This window comes from Mus musculus, chromosome 16 (genome assembly GCF_000001635.26).
Source record: "Mus musculus strain C57BL/6J chromosome 16, GRCm38.p6 C57BL/6J".
Lineage (NCBI taxonomy): Eukaryota > Metazoa > Chordata > Mammalia > Rodentia > Muridae > Mus > Mus musculus.
In genome coordinates this window covers 71,193,091-71,206,520 of record NC_000082.6, presented here as the reverse complement: position 1 = coordinate 71,206,520, position 13,430 = coordinate 71,193,091, and positions in this window count along the sequence as shown.

Below are 13,430 nucleotides of genomic sequence, written 5' to 3'. Positions count from 1 at the left end.
TATTTTGTTGAAAATTCTGTAAGACTGCATAGTGAGAGTTTCAATAAAAACCAGAAAGAGATGTGTAGATTATATTTCATCAATGAACACACTTGAATTTGAACAGAATAAGATTTTACTGTCCCGATATCAAATATTATAGGGAACAGCATGCTTATGCATTGAATATGTTTCATTAAAAGTTTATATGTTGGAAGTATGATTTCAGCACTGATGTGTGAATGTAAGGTGGGTGTGTAAAGGAAATTTGAAATAGATAATATTTCCTAAAATTGAGATCCCCTCTAGCAGCATTGTGGGTTTCATGAATCAAAGTAGGGAGGTTCAAGCAAGCATTCTTGGATGCTGTCTTAAAAGGTTGACATCACTTCTGTACCAAGAGTCAGCAAGAAGACTATCATTGGATGCCAGGAAAATGCTGGTGCTAGACTCTTGCACTTCTCAGCTGCCAGAAGCCTGACACCTCCAAAACTTATTTATTTTTAAAGTATTGCTGAATCACAACATTAAATTTTAGCAACAGAAAATGAATGAAGTGAGAACACTAAAACACGAACAATGGAATTTGAAATATATATATGTATATAGTTTGTAAATACACATGCATGCAAACGTTATCACATTGTTATGATTGATTTATAGAAGGGAGGTGAGATGATTTTGGAATGGAATGAAAAATCAGAAGGAGGATTGTAGAATTCAGGAATATTTTTTTTGTCTTTTTTTTTTAGTTTTCTCTTCAATGAATTCAGGAAAATTAATTAAGGCAAGAACCTGGAGACATGAACTTAAGCAGAGACTGAGGAGTAATCCTGCCTGCTGGTCTGTTCACTCACTATAACATATTCAGCTTGCTTTATATACTTCCTAGTGACATCTACCAGGGTCAAAATCACCCACAGGAAATATTAAGAATATTAAATAAAATCTGGATATTTTCTGGTTAGCAGGGTCTTTGTCAGATCCAGTTTAGATCTTTTGAATCCAAAATCTGAGAAGCAGTGTCTTTAGCAAGAGAGGCTGTCTGTCCTCTGAGAAATCCAGTGGCAATGGTAAACAGACAATATTGTTTGGAGAGTCTCTCAAACTCAATCTATAGTGAGACCAAACTCAACTAAATACCAAATCAAACAGAGAATTCTACTCATAAGGTGGAGAAAAATGTAACTTCAGAAAATTCTTAGATTTCTTAGACATTATGTATCTGAAAGAACCTCATGTAAGATGAAGTAATTCCTATGGATTGATTTACTCACTAGAAAAAATCCTGTTTCTCTAAAGACAGAATATTACAAAGCAAGAGTTCAGATAATTGTAAGCTATGTGTTGTCCTTCTGATTAGACATTATGTCTAATGTTTGTATCTGGCTGATTCTTATGACTACCAGGTAACACTTTTGGAATGCACTGTTAAACCTAACAGGCTTCTTGCTTCAAAGGAAATCTAAGTATTTCTTTAATCTCTGGAAAATGAAGAAGAAACTCAGTTTATTGAAATTCACACTCGTAATGACACAAACAGTATATTTGGGAAATTCATTGATGTATTATTTTCCTTTGTTCTGCAACTATAACAATTATTTAACCTTCTATAGTAGGATACATTTAGAAGGAAACCAATGCTTGTCTTTCGTGATGTTGGTCACTTGTATTTGGCTCCAATTTTGAGCAAGAGCTGTGTTTTGCATTCACACTGCTGTTGAGCAGACTGTAAAGGTTATCCGGAAAAGGTCTCATATGAAAATGCAAGAGGAAGGTATCCAAAAGGTGAGCAAAGGCCACCATTGTTGTAAAATTTCAAAGACTTTGGCAGGATTGTGTTTATGCTCTCAGACTGTAGGAAATGGAGAATTTAGGTGAAGGGCTAGGGCATCTCCCAAATGTGAAAAACAAACAAACAAACAAACAAACAAACAAACAAACAAACAAACGAAAAAAATCCCAGGACCTGAGCATCAAGATGTTTTGCGGATACCATAAGATGTATGGAGGGAAAATGATGATTAAACGATGTAACATAACTACAAGGGAAGGGAATAAAAAGTTGTCTTCACCAAAGGAAATTGAATTAGGGCATAAATATTCTTTGGTAAACTTCATCCTAATAAGAAGAGTAATAAGTTAATGAAAAGAATGCTTAAAGTCACATCAGAGACTTGCAAGGCTCTACCCAATTTAAGAACTGCAAATATTATGATAGGTTGATATAAGTGAACAAACTCAAGACACTTCCTTTGGCTATTTTTCTAGAGCTGCTTCAGGATTCTGCCTCTTTCTATCTTACTCAGGGATTTCCATATCTACTACCAGGACTCCCTTGACCCCAGGTGAATATCACAATGTTCTGAAAGGCACAATGGTGACCCTGGAAGCATTTGTATGATGTTAATCTTTATGCCCACAATGAAGTATTTACCTCCAGTCCACAGAGGACTGCTTATGTAACACAACTGAATATGTACCACACCCTTACTTGATTTATCTTAAGGACAGGATATGTGTAGGCTAGAAGCTTCCTTCGAGGTAGGCTAACTTAAACTAAATATATCTAAAATGGCAACCAGAGTGACTACCAAGCAACCTTTAGCTTCAGTGTGCTAAGCGCCAAAGCCCAATGCTGACAATCCCCATAAACAACAAGCAGGAAGAACCATTAGACTAGGGAAGGATAGGGTAAGAGAGAGACCCTAGGTATTGGGAAGGTCATATGCCCCAGTACAGGGAAATGCCAAGGCCAGGAAGCAGGGGTGGGTGGGTTGGGGAGCAGGGCATGGGTAGAGTATAGGGGACTTTGGGGATAGCATTTGAAATGTAAATGAAGAAAATATCCAATAAAAAATGAAAAAAGAAAGAAGAAAGAAAGAAAGAAAGAAAGAAAGAAAGAAAGAAAGAAAGAAAGAAAGAAAGAAAGAAAGAAAGAAAGAAAGAGGGGGGAAGGGAGGAGGAGGGAGGGAGAGAGGGAGGGAGAGAGGGAGAGAGGGAGGGAGGGAGGGAGGGAGGGAGGGAGGGAGGGAGGGACAGAGGGAGGGAGGGAGGGAGCGAGGGAGGGAGGGAGGAAGGAGACATGGCTGAATTTCCCAGAAAGTGCTGCCTATTTGCAGAAGATAAGAATATTCTTTGCAATTACTAGTTTGGCATTTTCAAACCAATTCTTTTGTTTTACAGAGGCATTGTCCATATAGGACAGCATCTCAAAATACCATACTTCTTGAACTTTGAGCTAAAATGAAATCATCTTCTTTGATAATCACTAAAATATTCCATTATTCCAATAAAGATGGTTTAAGTTATCTATAAATACTCATCTGCATCACTGAGTTCCTTAGTTATTTTATATGCTTTTCAAATTCTCCCTATATTTTTGTCATCCAATTCTGAAACACTTTCAATTAATCAAGGAAATAAATATTTAGACATGCATGTATTTTTTTAAACCAACGGGCATATTCTTCCTGTCACCTGTTAGCATCAACCCTTGAATAGTTAATAGGTATTTCTAATAATAATCAGATACTTGCAGTTTTGCTAGATTAGACATGTGACAACCTAATCAGAGGAATGTTCCTGAACACTCAACACAGGCTGCATTGTAAACTATTAAGGTGATAGTTTTAAAACAAATTTAATATTGTATTAATGAAGTATATGTCACCATTTGCTAGTCACTGTCATTTAATTTTGCAAGATGTAAAATGCTACATAGTTTCTTTTCAACTTGATGTTATTTAAATTAAAGATGTAAAATATTTATTTTAGCACATTTTAGTATGTTTGATTATTATCATTACACTGACTTGTTTGGACTATTATGTCAAGACATTTGTTTAATTACTTTCAGGGTTTGCAACCTATTAGCTGAGTACAGCAGAGTATTCTTGTGTTTGGTTTGCGGTTTTTTCTTACCTACATGAATTTGGGACAGTGATATTTTCCTTCAAAATATTATAAGCAAAATTATGGCTCCTATGGAATATAGAGCTTGTTGGCTTTCAAATGGAACTACACAGTCGTGTGTCTTAAATCTGAAAACAAATAAACACATTTGCAGATTTCTTATTTTTAAGACTGTATAAAGTCTGATTTTCTAGTACATAAATAGGAGATACATTATAGATAGATGATAGATATAGATAGATGATAGACAGATGGTAAACTGATAAAGACAGGTAGTTGAGCGATGTATAAGTTCTTCACTGATATAGAAAGAATGAAGTAGACAAGAAATAATGCATCTTAGTGAACAGGAAGTGCTATGAAACTTGACTTCTCTAGGTCAAAATTTAACTTACGTGCTTGCTGAAGGACAGTAAGGAGTAGAAGCAGTGCTTTAACTTCTCTTTGGACACAAAGTGAGTAAAATGCCTCCCATGAAATAAAATTGTACAAATTGAATAAAATAAATATAAGAAAAACAAAACAATGTAAATCAATGTGATCCACAAACAATAGATACTAAGTTGTATTTCTCTATTATATCAATGTTTTGTGTGAACAACCCTTGTTGGTGAAGTTAGTTACTATTATATAGGTTAGAATTTCTGTCTTCAAAAACATAAAATAATTGACATATATTTAAATTTATATATTAGGAGATGAAATAGCCAAAAGTATTAAGTAAATATCCAAAAGAATGTATTGTGCTTTTCATTTTCATTTTCAGGTCTCCTATTGACTACCCCGCATTGTACAATTTCATTCCAGAATCCCTTTTTTCCTAAATCATATTTGTTAAATCAGGAACTCATGTGGAGATCCATTCTGTGATTAAAACATTTTAATACTCTGGCAGGGTCGAGTATGATGTTTGTCATATTATTATTTGTTCTCACTATGATTTTTAATAGACTTGTGAGATAGTGTAAGAAATAAATATAAATATATGTGCATACCTACACACATATATGCACATGTGACACACACACACACACACACATATATATATATATATATATATATATATATATATACACACATATATATATGCACATATATATTTGAATAATACAAATCCAACTAATACTACTGGATAATTTGGAAAATATTTAGATAAGTTTAAATTTTACTATTATAATATATTTACCCTCTCGCAAATTTGGAGCATTTAGTAATCAAGCTTCTTTAGATCAGAGGTTCTCAATCTATTTGTCATGATCCATTTGGGGGCTTTAAATGACCCTTTCACAAGACTCAAGTCCATCATAAAACAGAGATATTTACATCAAGATTATAGTTATAAAGTAACAATGAAAATAATTTTATGGCTGGGGCACCACAACCCGAGAACTTCATTAAAGTGCTCCAACATTAGTATGGTTGAGAACCACTGCTCTAAAGGAACAGAAATCGCGGAATGAATCTATATCTTAAAAAAGGGATTGATTAGAATGGCTCATAAGCTGTGATATAGTTATTTTAATAGTGGTTGTATCTTGAAAGAAACTCCAAATATCCAATAGCTTTTTCAGTCCCGGAGGAGGCTGGGTGTCACCAGCTGGTCTTGGGTATATTCTGGAATCCTGAAGAACCTGCCTCGAATCCCGGCCAAGGAATGTATCCCAGCAGCAGCAAGATATATGAGCTTGCCAGTGAAAAAGATAACAAGAAGGCAAAAAGTGAAGCTCTGATCTATGTCCTTTAGATTGGCTGCCGTAAAGTGTGGCCCAGATTTATGGTGATTCTCCCAACCTCAAATGATCTGGGATTAAATTGACATTTCCCACTTCAAATGATCCAATCAAGAAGAATCCCCCAGTGTGTGCAGCAAGTCCATCTTCTTGGATTTTTAGTAAGTTCTCGAAGTAGTCAAGTTGACAACCAAGAATAGCTGCCACAGAAGAGTTACCATAGGGAAATATTTAGAACACTTGTTTATATAAAATATAAATAATCCAAATGAACTCATTTGATGTGATATGTCTCATTTATCAGTGAAAATATCATTGATAAAAAAAAAAGAATTTGTTTGAGCAAGAATCAAAGGCACAGCATTAGAGGATCAATGCTCAAGCTCAGTCACTATTAATCAATCTTGATTTTTTTCATAGTTCTATATTTTCACATAAATTACAATATAAAAACAATGTTTGAACAGATTTAAATTCTTTTTTCACTAAATACGTGTGATATGTTGAAGCCTGCCACTCTAGCATAGTTGTAGCCATTTTGTTCCATGCCTGCCTATTTTATATTATTGCTCTAATATACCTGACAATCTTTGACATAGAAAAATAACTTGACTCATAGCAAGGTCATGCTGATTACATATTCTGTTATGTTCTATATGCCCTGAGTTTTGTTTGTCTTAAAATAATTGACAACTGTAAGCTTCAACTGGGGCCAATTAGAAGAAAGGTTAGTTTGAACTCTTCTGTCTAGCTATCCAAAAATAGCTTGAGCCAGAGTCAGAGTCGACCACAGAGGAGCATTTCCGTCACCTGCAGATGAGCTCATTGTAGTTATTTCCTTTATAAGCCATCCCTGAGAAGTGGGTGTGGCCATAGCCTCAGCCCTGAATTCTGAGCTCTGGCCCTGATCTATCAGTCTTAGGGCCTCTGTTCCATAAACCATGCCACTGTGACTGAGATCAGTGTTTGTGTAGTTTTGGTGTGAGTCTTGGACCCCAACAGTGTATATGTATATATGTATATATCATTTATATCTATATGTCCCATCAAATTAAACTAAAGAATGACTGTCAAAACCCAAACACTTACAAGCTTCTATTCATTCAACATCTCTGCTCTCATGATTTCTATAATTTACATAATGGGTTATTATTTGTTACTCGCTATAAAATAATTTTGGGTTTTCTTATTTATGTCTGTCTGCTCTTAGTCAATGTACATCTTTGGGGTTCATTTCATTTGGGTAATACTAGCAGAATTGTGTGTCTTTAGATTTGGTGGTACATTTTTCAGTATCCTCATAAACCACTATTTATTTTTCTTGTATTCACATTCAAAATGAAGTTCTTTTGTTTGAAATCTAATTCAAAAGATATTCTGCAATCAAAATATATGATAATTTACTTAATTGTATCATTTAGAAAGCAAAATACTGTTATTATATTTGAGAGTATTTAGACATGACTTTATTATGAAGACTGGACTTCACAGAAGGCCTGATATAAAATCCTAAGTTCTAAGTACAGCCAACCCATATAGATCCTGAACAGCATTTGGTCAAAAAGAGTACTAAACTTCCTTAAAACTTGGTATGATTTGGACAATTTTATTTCCTGGATCAAGAGCATAAATTCTATAGATCACATGTCTCAATATCAAAAGATTGGGCAGCCCCAGATAACCATAAAATTATTATTCCAGATAAAGGAAATATAAATCAAGGCAACAAAATGGAGCTGTGAATGTTTCTGAGAACAAAAGGCAACTTAAGACTGCAGTAGCAGACACACTAGTGTTCTTAAAAGAGTTTAAAAACAAACTCTATGCCATCTTTGTACTTATATATCTGCTATTTATTCATGAACTACATTAGTAGTTACCCAAATTTTATTTGATTCAGAATGAAGAAGAGCCTTTGGAAATAAGATCAAGATTTCGATTAATTTTCCGAAGGAAATTCAAGTGTATTACGGTCTTGATCTGAGGTCTCTAATACCGTAAGTCTATCCACCAAGTAGACAAGGAGTGTGATCATGATAAAGGAAAGTTCCTCTCCAAAGAAAGTCCATCTTAAACTGAAGGGTCAGTGTAACATCACAACCTGCTCAATCCATCTTTCTTTTTCTGGAGCTACCAACTAGGATGCCAAATGTGATTCGGATACATGTCCACTAGAAACTGAACAGATGCCATCAACTTATTTCACACAGATCAGCAAACAGCAATCAAATGGTAATGGCTTTCTGTCAACACTGACCCTCTCTGGGTACAAAGGCCACCCTGGAGGTGAGGAACTCTCCATCCAATTACCTACCCCAACAGCTACCTGATCCCCTTCAGAAAAGTAATTTGCTCAGTGAAAAATTGCACACACTACCTGATTTGATGTTTCTTAGTGTTGCTTTTCCTAAAAGTTTCTAGAGTGGCAGATGCGCCTGGGTCTTTCATTGTTCAGAACATGTGAAGGAATACTAATGTGACAACTAATAAGGAGAAAAACCATGTTGTGGCAAGAAGTGAATAAAATCCAATACATGGCAAATTATATGCAACACCCTCCCACAACTATTGTTAAATAGAAAAGAGATTTTTGCGACAAAAGTACTTTCAAATAAGCCTTTCTTTATTTAAAGATCGCCTGTGATATTAGTGACTAGAAAATGAATGGCTTTATAAAAACTGCTTTTCAAGCTAAATCAGTATAAAACAAGAATTCTATAAAGAGTAACCAGTTAACACATATGCTTGGAACACAATAGTTATCTACAAATGTTTTCTTTCAGAAGTGCTGTACACATAGCAGCTATGTCAACATGCCCTCTGTGCTCGGTCTTACTTTCCCCCCTTAATCAATATAAAAACGGCAGGAAGAACAAAATTTTTTATAAAAAAAATGGCCAGATACATTCTCAAATTATTAAGATTAAAATTCTGCTCATATTTTTAATTTATTTCAATGCTTCTCTATTGATTTTCAAAAATGTTTAACTAACTCGGAGATAACCCTACTAACTGACTACTCAGATTCCTAACCTAAAATTAAACAAAACAAAACAAAACAAAACAAAACAAAACAAAACAAAATTAGTAAAAACAGTGTCTGTGATTCTCGGTCTATGAACAAATCATCAGAAGCAGTGTTGAAATGCCTCTGGGGGGAGACACAGCTCCAGAAGTGGCTGCAGCTTTTCTCCTGCTACTTTTGAGCAGGAAGACAAGCAGAGACACACATGCAGGAACACCAAAACAAATGCAAACATAGAGACAGTGGCAACAGACATCAAGATGTTACAAATGTCCAGACATTCTGTGAGGGTTCACATCTCATCCACATAAAATGACACTAAAGGGCAAAGGGATTAGATAGTTTTCAAATTAGAAAAATATCCTTTGTGGATTTGAATACATCTAAGAATTCTCTAAGGCTTTACAAAGCCTGTGTATTTTCAGCGTTAGCACAATTTAGCAAAGCTAGTTATCATAACTATTATCTTTTCCCTAAGTTGTGTATGTTTACTTATTCTGTAATTCTCAGTGTTAACAATGTATTACAAGGAAAATAACTGTTTCTTTCAAACTATAAATATATATATATATATATATATATATATATATATATATATATATAAAACAAGAAAAACTAGCTAGGATAATTTCATGGTGCTGATAGATGAAAAGTATCTTTGCATCAATCTAAATTTAAGTACATCCTTAACAGCTAGGCAAATGGCATGCATGTACAATGCGAGCACTTAAGAATTGGGGAGGAAGGATTGTTAGCTTAAGCCCAGACTGGGCTGTATAGGGAGATCTGTCTTTTAAAAATATCCCGAGCCAAGTTATTTTAGGAAATAGATATAGCTTAAATTTTAAAATAGCTTTTGCCCAAGACTGCACTTCATGGGAACTTTAATCAGTATTTTACTATGATTTGTTTTTCATTGTAGAAAATTTCAGAAAGCTCATGCATACTCATTGCCTACTTTACTTTACACTAATGTTAAAATAAACTTGAGTAATCATAATACATTAATCCATATCACGAAAGCATCATGAGTCAACCCTACTAACTCAACTACAGACATCATTCAAGCCTTCACACTCTTTAACATCTGTGTGCATTTAAAGAACCAGTTAAAGATCTATAGACATTGTATCTCATTCTTGTTCAAAGAGCAAATGCAGGCACTGCCAGTCTCTCTCACAGTCTTTCTTTGTATTCCCTCTTGCTGCTTTTTTTTTTAAATAATAACTTTATATTTAGATGTTACTGATTTTCAGTGATTACTGCTCCACTATATCTATTGTGATACCGTCTGTTTTGTTACAGTAAAGTTACTGCTTAGGAACATATCCAGATCTCTACATATATTTAAGGCTGGAAAGCACTACATACTCGAACACATATAAAATACACGCATCTTTCTAATACTCAGTTTCAGAATGTTTTCTGAAATAAGCATTAAATTCCACTTTAGGTGTAATAAAATTGAGGGTTAGAAAAGTGACAGACCTAGAAGGGAAAGCCCTCCTGCAAAAGAGAACAGAGTCAGACTGGGGACTTGGAGGAATCAAGCTGGAACTGATATCAAAACCTCCTCTCTGAGGACTACCTCTCATACTACGCAAAGGTGATGTGTAAACTAAAAAGGGAAAAAAAAATACCAATCTGTAGTCTCCCTTCAGCTACAAAGCATATATCCCTCATTATAAGATACCCCAACAGTGCAATACTGGCACTTATATCTTGAGAATAATCAACAAACATCTGATCTTAAAGCTCATTATATTTAAAAATGAGTCTATGCCAAATACTGTGATTTTAGATTACTACCTGTGGCTAGTGAGTCCATAGACTCTACAGGAGACACAACCCCCAACCCCCACCCCATCAAACCTCCTCACTCCCTGAGTCCTCAAGTCTCTTGAAGGTTAGGTACAACTTCTTTGACTGAACCCAGACCTGGCAGTCCTCTGCTGTATATGTGTTGGGGGCATCACATCAGCTGGTGTGTGCTGCCTGGTTGGTGGCTCAGTGTCTGAGAGATCTCTGGGGTCAAGGTTAATTGAGATTGCTGGTCTTCCTATAGGGTCACCCTCCTCTTCAGTTTCTTCCAGCTTTTCCCTAATTCAACCACAGGGGTCACAAGCTTCTGTCCATTGGTTAGGTGTAAGTATCTGACTCTTTCAGATGCTAGGTGGGCCTTTCTGGGGCGGGGATGACAGTCATGATAGACCCCTGCTTGTAAGCATGATAGCATAATTAATAGTGTCAGGTCTTGGGACCTCCCCTTGAGCTGGATCCCATTTGGGGCCTATCATTGGACTTCCTTTTCCTCAGGTTCTTCTCCATTTTTGTTCCTGCAGTTCTTTCATACAGGAAGAATTCTGGGTCAGAATTTTTGACTGTGGAATGGCAACCTCATCCCTCCACTTGATGTCTTTCTACTGAAGATGGACTCTACAAGTTCCCTCTCCTTACTGTAAGGCATTTCATCTAAGGTCCCTCCCTTTGAGTCCTGACAGTCTCTCACTTCCTAGGTCTCTAACACTTTCAAGCAGGTCCCCCTCCTCCTACCTCCTTAGCTTGCCTGTTTCTATCCTTTCTGCTTGTCCACACAGAGCTTCATTCCTGTTTCTCCCCCCAATACCTGATCATGCTCCCCTCTTCCACTCCCTGTCCTCTTTCCCATTCAGCTCCCACTTTCCCCCGTCCCACCCCCATGATTGCTTTCTTTTCCCTCCCAATTAGGATTGAGGCCTTTTGGCTTGTTAACCTTCTTGAATTCTGTGGATTGTATCCTGGGTATTCTGTACTTCTTTTTGGCTAATATCCATTTATTAGTGAGTACATACCATGCATGTCCTTTTGGGTCTGAGGTACCTCACTCAGGATAATGTATTCTAGTTCCATTCATTTGCAAAACTCAGGATGTACTTGTTCTTAATATCTGAGTGGTACTCCATTGTATAAATGAACCACATTTTCTGTATCCTTTCTTCTGTTGTGGGACATCTAGGTTGTTTCCAGCTTCTGGCTATCACATGTAAGGCCGCTATGAACATAGTGGAACATGTGCCCCTGTGGCATGGTGGGGCATCTTTTGAGTATATTCCCAAGAGTTGTATTGCTGGGTCTTCAGATAGACCTATTTCCAATTTTCTGAGGAACCTCCAGATTGATTTCCAGAGTGGTTGTACCAGTTTGCAATCCCACTAGCAATGAAGAAGTGTTCCGTTTTCTCCACATCCTTGTGAACATGTGTTGTCACCTGAGTTTTTTATCGTTTCCATTCTGATTGGTATAAGTGGGAATCTCGAGGTCGTTTTGATTTGTATTTCCTGATGACTAAGGACTTTGACCATTTCTTTAAGTGCTTCTCAGCTACTCAAGATTCCTCTGTTGTGAATTCTGTTTAGTTCTATGCCTTATGTTTGATTGAGTTATTTGATTTCTTGGTGATTAGCTTCTTGAGTCCTTTATATATTTTGGATATTAGCCCTCTCATTGTAGCTATTAAAAAGCCTTTGTATTCTTAAATGAGTTGTATAGTCACTATGCCTAAGAGTAACAATATTAATTTTAATTTTTTACCTGTATATAAAATTTTATACCAATGAAAAGTTTAAAACTAGAATATATATATATATATATATATATATATATATATATATATATACATATATATATATGTATATATATTCTGTATCAATGTTAGAAACTATGGCTTTAATTTTGCATCAAATATAAAGATCTCTATCAATGTAAGATTATGGTTATTTAATGTTTTAAGACTAAACTTAATATATTATCCCTATCTGTCTATTTATGTAATTTCTATAATATTACTGTACCCCCCCTTTTCTTTTCCACCCTCTTTCCTTTACCTAAGAAAGAAGCATTGAGAAGAGGAAAGGAAAGGTAGAAATACCCAAGACTAAATACTTTCGTTTCCTCTCTGTCCAAACATAAGTCTGTACTTGATTGGTTTTAATTTTCTGTAATGGCCTCCATCTGTTGCAAACAGAACTTTCCTTGATGAGCGATGAGGACTACACTTATCTGTCAGTATAGAGACAAATATTTAGAGTGTAGTTAGGGATTACGCTGGTTTAGTCAAGTGTTCATTTTAGATTATCCTTCATATCCCATGAATTTACCAGCCCTACGTAATTTCCTTGGTTTCTAGTACCAGTCCTTACTTCCCTTGTAGAGTGGGTATTATCTCCAAATCTGTTGATTAATGATAAGGTATGTGGCCACTACTGAACCTTTATTGTGACCCTGATATGCTATTCACTGGTATGGTTCCTAGATGTCATAGATGTTGGACTATTGGTTGTTTCCTTCATTTCAAAGCTTTCCTGGAACCATGAGATCTAGTCCTCAGGGAATGTATGCATATTCAGGTCAGTTACAAGTCAATAACCTCTAGGCTATATTTCTAAATTGCATAGTTACTTCAGTCTAGAAACCTCTATTCCATTTCCGGGGAGTGTAGGTCAATACCAGTAAGTTGTATGTTTTTAAATTCTCTTGGAAAAGCTGTACCAATAGTTCAAGGAAGGCTTCTAATGCCAGGTGTTGTTCTTTACCAGTTACGCTTTAGCTTTTGGAGGGAGCACCATCAGCTCAGATGAGAAAAATCTCTTTCCACACAGACTTTTATATACTATAGGTTTGCCAACTAGGAAAATAACCAATAGCCTGATTTATCACCTTTAAACATCCTTACTGTTATTTTACCCTACTCCTTCCTATTTCTGTATTTTTATCCCTTCCCCTCCCTAAATACAACCCTTCTT